The 7,500-nt window shown below is 51.7% G+C and overlaps 1 non-coding gene and 2 pseudogenes across 1 annotated transcript; all 3 read right to left on the bottom strand.

The window, feature by feature from the left end:
* Window positions 1–396: 396 nt before the first annotated feature.
* On the bottom strand, window positions 397–576 carry LOC115185490 (uncharacterized; annotated as a pseudogene).
* A 5,653-nt stretch (window positions 577–6,229) lies between these two features.
* Window positions 6,230–6,345, bottom strand: LOC115185494 (U5 spliceosomal RNA). Its single transcript, XR_003875145.1, has one exon. It is a non-coding gene; the product is annotated as a U5 spliceosomal RNA (small nuclear RNA).
* An 843-nt stretch (window positions 6,346–7,188) lies between these two features.
* LOC115185493 (uncharacterized) lies at window positions 7,189–7,365 on the bottom strand (annotated as a pseudogene).
* Between the last annotated feature and the right edge of the window lie 135 nt (window positions 7,366–7,500).

Below are 7,500 nucleotides of genomic sequence, written 5' to 3'. Positions count from 1 at the left end.
GACAGACACACACACACAGAGACACACACACACACACACACAGAGACACACACCACACACACACACACACACAGACAGAGACACACACACACACAGACACACACACACACACACACACAGAGACAACACACACACACACACACAGACACACACACACACACACACACAGACAGAGACACACACAGACACACAGACACACACACACACACACACAATCCTGGCCAATGTTTTTTTATTTTTTTTTTTTTTAAGTAAAATGGCGGGAAAACGGGGGACCCCATGAAGGGGCTTCGCCCTTGTTTCAGTTGGATGATTCTTCTTTTTTCATTCCTTCTCTTCTTCTGCTAGCTGTTTTACATAGCTTTGTGTATTTCTTTTTCCTTGACAATGAGAGAGAAGTGTTGCACCGGTCCCGGAGGTACTGCAATACCGGGGTCGATGCGTGGAGCGGATGGAGCAAGCCCCATTTCCGACTCCCTGTTCGAAAAATCCATTTAATATGTAGTCCCCCGATGGGGGACATATCAGATATTAAACTGATAAGAACAGATTTTTTTTTTTTTTAGAAAAAATAATTTATTACAATCAATAACATTCAAACAATACAAATCAAAATTTTCCTTTAAACTAAATCAATCATGGTATTTTTAATTCAACAAACAAACGAAAACCCAAACAAAACAAAAACTCAGGGGAGCATCATCCCTCCCCGTCATCCTAAACACTAACTTTCCCTATCTTCCCTTCCCTAATCTAAAATAACCCCAGCCCTAATCCCCCCTTCCATCTCTCCCGGGCAGCATGCTGCCCCCACTTCCTCTCCTCCCTCTTCATCCTCCCCCTCAGATCTCCTTCCACCCTCCTCACTATTGCCTTCCACCCCACAATCTCTCCCTGTCTTAACCATGTTCTGCCTGGCTTCCCACAGCCCCCGCGTAAAGAGGCTCATGAGAAGCCAGAGCAGAAACCTATCCCTATCCGTCCCCCTCGCTCTCCCTACTCCTCTCTCTAAGCCTAGCCCATGTCAATACAAATCACCTCTAAACCCTTCCTAACAACACCCGTGCCTTCGCCCCATACTACTCCGGCAATGGCACAGTCCCCAAAGACATGACGCACAGTCTCCTCCCTGCCACACAGAAGGTCTTGGGCAGGTGGGGGATCGCGCCAAGCTATGCCGGTACATGGTGGAGCGCACCGGCAAACACTTGTGGAGGCTCAACCAATTCACGGTCCTTGAGCCTGTTGTCCAGACCCGCGCCTGCACTCCCTCCCAGACCACCGCCGGGATGCCCCACTACAGGTGCTGGACTTACTGCCCGTCTGACCTCCTCGTACAGGTGCCTGTGATCTAAACCTACTCGGGCGACTTCAACCTCGGGTGCGCACGGCAGCCATTTGGCCGCATGGCCAAAGTGCCACGGCAGCTGTTCCGCCCGAGGACCCGTGTTAGACCACACCATTACGCTTCTCGCCTGATACAGAAGAACACCCCGCAGGAGGTAACCGGACGGGTGTAGTACCTGGCTGAGCAAGCTCCGTCAACAGAAAACGAAACAAAAATGGCGTCCAGCTTGAGGGGGAGATGTGGTACCCCCCTAGCCTCCCTCCCCGATGGGACAGATCAATGCGTGCCCTGGCGACCCACTCGTACCTGCCACCCCACATGAACTGAAACACCAGCCTCACTAGATGCCTCCTCAAACAAGCCGGCAATGGATAGATGTACGCCAAGTACAATAGAGATGGCAAATACATCCACCTTGAGAACCAGGACCTTGCCTAAAAAGGACAACGACCTAGCCCGCCACATCGCTAGCTTCTTCTGTACCACTGCGATGCCCATGTTCCAGTCAGCGTCGCTGAGCCGGAGGTCTCAAAATGGACCCCGAGTATCCTCAGGGCCCCGTTACAGAGAGATAACCCTCCGGGCACATCCGTCCTACCACTCCATCTTCCGAAAAACTTAACGGAAGACTTCGCGTGGTTAAGAACCGCCCCCCGACGCTCGGGTGAAGTCCCCAAATAATGGCAATGGACCTTGTCAGGCACGAGTCCTTGCAAAGCAGCCAGGATGTGTCGTCGGCGTACTGTGTCAACTTGACACGGAGACCGCCACTTCCAGGGATCAGCAAGCCCTCCACCCCTGTGTCTGCCCTAATGCAGCCCCCAGAGGCTCCATGTACAGAACGAAGAGGAGAGCTGAGAGCGGGCATCCCTGCCTGACCCCAGGACGAGGTCAAAAACGTCACCTAAGTGACTGTTTACGCTAACCTCGGCACCACCCGCTCCGACATATAATGTACGGATCCATCCTATAAACTTCTCCCCAAATCCTAATCTACCTAACACCCTGAATAGAAAGGATCTATTCACGCGATCAAGGCTTTCGCCTGATCAAGCGCTGCTACCATTAAAGGCAGCCCCCTATCTTCTACCCAAGCGATGGAGTCCCTGATCAACTGTAGGTTCCATCTGACGAGCGACCCTCTACCCCGCACGTCTGATCCTCAGTGACGACGTAGGGAAGGGCTGTGCGCAACCGGTCTGCTAAAACCTTTGCAAGTAGCTTGTAATCTACGCACAGCATGGTCAACGGCCGCCAGTTGCCAAGGTCAGTTACTTCCCCCTTCTTATAAAGAAGTGACAGCACACCGACAACCATTGATCCCCCCGGGACCCCCGTCTCAAGGATGGCCCTTCAAGACTTCGAGGACCACTGGTCCAAGTATACCCCAAAACTTGAGGTAAAACTCGGCCGGCAGCCCATTCCATCCCAGGCACCTTCCCTTTTCCCATCCTCCTGAGAGCGCTCTCAACCTCCTCGAGGGAGATCTGAGCCTCCATCACATCTCTAATGTCCTCCGGCAATCGCCGGACAAGTGTTTCTAAAAACACATCTCCCTGCTCTACATCTATTACCCTCTCTTTAAATAACCTCGGTAATGATCAGTTGTTACCCTGACCATTTCCTCCGGTTTTCTAACTATGCTACCATCTTCTTTCCTCACCCCATGCATTATCTTCCTACTCTGTCTGCCCTTAACCGACTTAAGAACATAGCGGAACAAGTCTCATTATGTTCTAGAAGCCATTATGCGCCCCGCTCCAGGAAAGCTCGAGCCTTCCGCTCCTGCAGCTCCCTGAGCTGCGCCTTCAGGTCAGTGGATCTCTCCCAGTCAATCGACCCGCCGAGGTTGCCTGCCTCGTACTCGAGTTCGAGCAACCTTTGGATACGATCCACCTCCCTCCTTTCCTCCCTTTTTTTCCTCCTGCAATATCCTATTATAAAGGCCCTAATCCTTACCTTAACTAAATCCCACCACTCTAACACCCCCTCACACATGGACCGGAGGCCTTCAAGCCCCCGAAAGAAACCAAAGAAGGTGTCAACGAAAGCTTGCTCCTCCAGCACATCCGATCTAATTTCCAGTACCCCCTACCGAAGAGGCAGACTGGCGACCCCACCTGCAGGAGCACCCCGTCGTGATCTGAAAAGAACACAGGCAAACAGCCGCCCAGACAACTGACCCAAAGACCTGGATACAAAAATGTAGTCGAGCCTCCGCTCGCAACCCCCCCGGGAGTTGCGCCATGTGGGACCAGCCATTGTCGGAGTAGTGTTGCAGGCCTCCATCAACCAGACCATGGCAAGCCATTAGCCCGGTGATGGATCCTGCACTACTATCCCTCACTAACCCTAAATCTATGTTAAATCCCCCACCTATCACCAAGTGCCTATTTGTAACACACAGGGGCGCCAGACAGTCCACCATCTCCCTCCTGTCTGCCGCCACCTGTGGCCCCATACACCACCACTAACCTATACCTACTATCCCTAAAAAGTGACATCCACCCCCAACACCCTCCCCTGCATTACAACAAAAGATCCCTCCACCTTCACCTCCCTATTCCCAAACAAAATCCCCACCCCTGTAGATGCACCCCACCTATACCCCAAACCGACTCCCCCTTATCCCACTCCCTACTAAACCTGATGACATCCCCTCCATCCCTCAGGTGAACCTCCTGTAAAAAAAAACATCAAAACCCACCCCCTCCAAAAAACTAAAAACCGCCCTCCTCTTAAAAATCCCTCAAACCCCTTACATTTAAACTAAAAATATTAACAGAAAATGTCATTTAAATTTATAACCCTACATCACGAAATGAAACCCCAAAATAACAAAACAACAGGAGACTCACCCGATGCTCCCCTGCTTCTTCTCATCGGCAGGGACGTCTTCTCCTCTCCTGACGTCCCCCCGTCCTCCTCCATCTCTCCAACCAGGATGCAGGCATGGTGTTAGGCCTTGGAGTGCCCTGCATCCTGGGTTCCCACCAACACCCTCCGTTCCTCTCTCCTGTAGGCTTCTGGACTGAGATCGAGAGCAGGGGACCCCATCTCCCCAAGCAGGAGTTGAGACCCCCTCAGACACCAGCCCAGCGCCACGCCCTGGGAGTCACCCTCCACCAGACGTTGAGGGGCCGAGGAAAACAGAGAGGACAAGGCCTTTCCTCCCTCCCCCATCACACGCTTGGCCATCCCTCCACACCCCCTCCCTCTCACTGCATTCCGGGCCCCCCTCTTCCCTTTCTTCTTTGGCGTTGGAGGCAGCGGAGAGCACCACTCCCCTCTCCGCTAGCTCCTCCACCATTCCCTCAATCTTCAACGAGGGCGCTCGACATGCTGTCCCCCCACTCTTCCTCCTTCTGCTCCTTCTTCTGGTCCCGTCTTCACTTCCCCCCATTTCTGCCACCGTTCCTCCTCCCTCCTCTCTCTCCACCGTCCCAGTCTCCTTCTTCTCGCCTCCACCTCCTTCCACCTCCTCACTTTGTTCCGGCCTTCTCGGCTCCTCGCCTCCTCTCTCGTAGCTCCTTCCTCCGTCCTCTTCCTGTGCCATCCTTTCCCCTGTGCCATTACTGTCATCCGCTCCCTTCGTTCTCTCCTCCCGCCATCCCCCGTTCCCCTCCAGCTGCAGAGGCGTATGACCTTTGACGAGCCGGGCAATCACGCCACAGGTGTGCTGATGAACCACACCGTGGCAAGCCTTGGGCTCGTCACAATCCTTGGCTCGTGCTCTCCGACCCACAGAACCTGCACTTTCTGGTGTTGCACGAGGCCAGGATATGAACGTAGGCCATACACCTCCTGCAGAATGGAGGCTGACGGGCATAAAACAATGTCCCCCTGTCAGCCCCAGGGAGAACATCGCTGGAGGATGGAGGTAGCCACCCAATCCCTTCGGGTCCCTGAGAAGGATCTGGAACCCTCTCCTCCCGTTCCAGAATCCAGGGAGTCCCTGAGGTGCCTTGCTGAGGAGACATTGTCCGCGTATCTCCCAGAAAGGCCCTCACCTCCTCGTCCTTCACATGCGGATTGTACATATTGACGGTGACCACCCTGAAATGTTCCTTGCCAGGCTGGTCACCTCGTAATGACACAGGGGCCTTGCACCTTTCCCTTCCTTCACTCGTCATAATGTCTTCATGTTTCCTCCGTGTGGAAGGTCACGTCGAAGGCTCTCTCCATTGGGTTACCTTGTAGGCATAGGACATCTTTCACCGATAACTTTAGGACCCCATCAGGATAGTCCTTCCAAATGTCTCCCTCCCAAATGGCTCCATATCCTTTTCCTTCCAAGCAAACCTCACCGTATTCGCCAACAATACCTGGTACGGACCTGTTCTGTCTGTTGTTCTCCATTTTCTTCTCCAAAAAAGCTCTCTCCAAAAGAAGCAAAGAACAAGGAAAACGGGAAAAAAACGATTCCTCAAATAAAGAAAAAAAAACACTTTCCTCCCTCCTGCCTTCCTTCGACCTTCTGACTCAGCGGGCTTTGGGGCACCTCGGTACCAAGCTTGATCTGAGCCAAAAGGCGAGAAGCGATAACCCCAAATGACCCTGCACCCGCCGGGCCCCGGGGGTCTCGGCAGACCTCAGCGGTTTGGCAAAAGTTGTCTCCTCCACCCGACGCTTCCCTGGTGACAGGCGGGTGTTTTTTTAACAAGTCGCTAATGCGTCTTTAAGTCACTAGCTCTTAAGCCTAGTGCGACTATTTGTTCAAAGCCCGGAAAACACGTCAGTCGTCGTCGGGCTGAATCAATTGCCGAGCGACTACTTTGAGTGGAAAAATACGCGGTCGGTCGGCGGTCAGCGGCTTCAAGCAAACGCCTGAGCAAAAAGTCTCGGCGTCATCTCTGTCAATTTCTCTTGAAACAAGATACGGGCTCTGCAGAAGCAAAGCCCTTCCAAAAATATGTTGAACTCGTAAGTGTTCCTCTCCACGGAAGTCTTTAGTAAAAGGCGAAAGGCTTGTGCGTAATGAAGAGAAACCAGAGTCGTATGGAAGTCAGAGGTCGGGGGCCCGAGACACACACTGTGCACTCTAGGCCGGGTGCCGCGGGTGGTTCCGAACCCACTTCCAAGTTTGAGGGCTGTGGGTAAAAATTCACAGACAGACAGACAATCCTGGTGAAGTGATTGTATTTTTTTGGGGGGGTCAAAAACAGAGAGAGACAGACAGACAGACAGACAGACAGACAGACAGACAATCCTGGTGAAGTGATTGTATTTTTTGGGGGGGGTCAACAGAGACAGACAGACAGACAGACAGACAGACAGACAGACAGACAGACAGACAGACAGACAGACAATCCGCGTGAAGTGATTGTATTTCTTGGGGGGGGTCAAACACAGAGACAGACAGACAGACAGACAGACAGACAGACAGACAGACAGACAGACAGACAGACAGACATCCTGGTGAAGTGATTGTATTTTTTGGGGGGGGTCAAAAACAGAGACAGACAGACAGACACACACACACAGAGACACACACACAACACAACACAGGACCACACACACACCACACACACACAGACAGAGACACACACACACAGACACACACACCACACACCACACACAGAGACACACACACACACCCACACAGACACCACACACACACGCAGACAGAGACACACACAGACACACAGACACACACACACAATCCTGGCCAATGTTTTTTTTTTTTTTTTTTTTTAAGTAAAATGGCGGGAAAACGGGGGACCCACATGAAGGGGGCTTCGCCCTTGTTTCAGTTTGGATGATCTTCTTTTTTCATCTTCTCTTCTTGCTAGCTGTTTTACATAGCTTTGTGTATTTCTTTTTCCTTGACAATGAGAGAGAAGTGTTGCACGTTCCCGGAGGGTACTGCAATACCGGGTCGATGCGTGGAGCGGATGGAGCAAGCCCCATTTCCGACTCCCTGTCGAAAAATCCATTAATATGTAGTCCCCGATGGGGGACATATCAGATATTAAACTGATAAGAACAGATTTTTTTTTTTTAGAAAAAATAATTATTACAATCAATAACATTCAAACAAATACAAATCAAAATTTTCCTTAAACTAAATCAATCATGGGGATTTTTAATTCAACAAACAAACGAAAACCAAACAAAACAAAAACTCAGGGGAGCATCATCCCCCCCGTCAT

The sequence above is a fragment of the Salmo trutta genome, unplaced genomic scaffold (assembly GCF_901001165.1).
Source record: "Salmo trutta unplaced genomic scaffold, fSalTru1.1, whole genome shotgun sequence".
Lineage (NCBI taxonomy): Eukaryota > Metazoa > Chordata > Actinopteri > Salmoniformes > Salmonidae > Salmo > Salmo trutta.
Note: the sequence above shows the minus strand (reverse complement) of the source record. Positions and strands in the feature narration are given on the sequence as shown.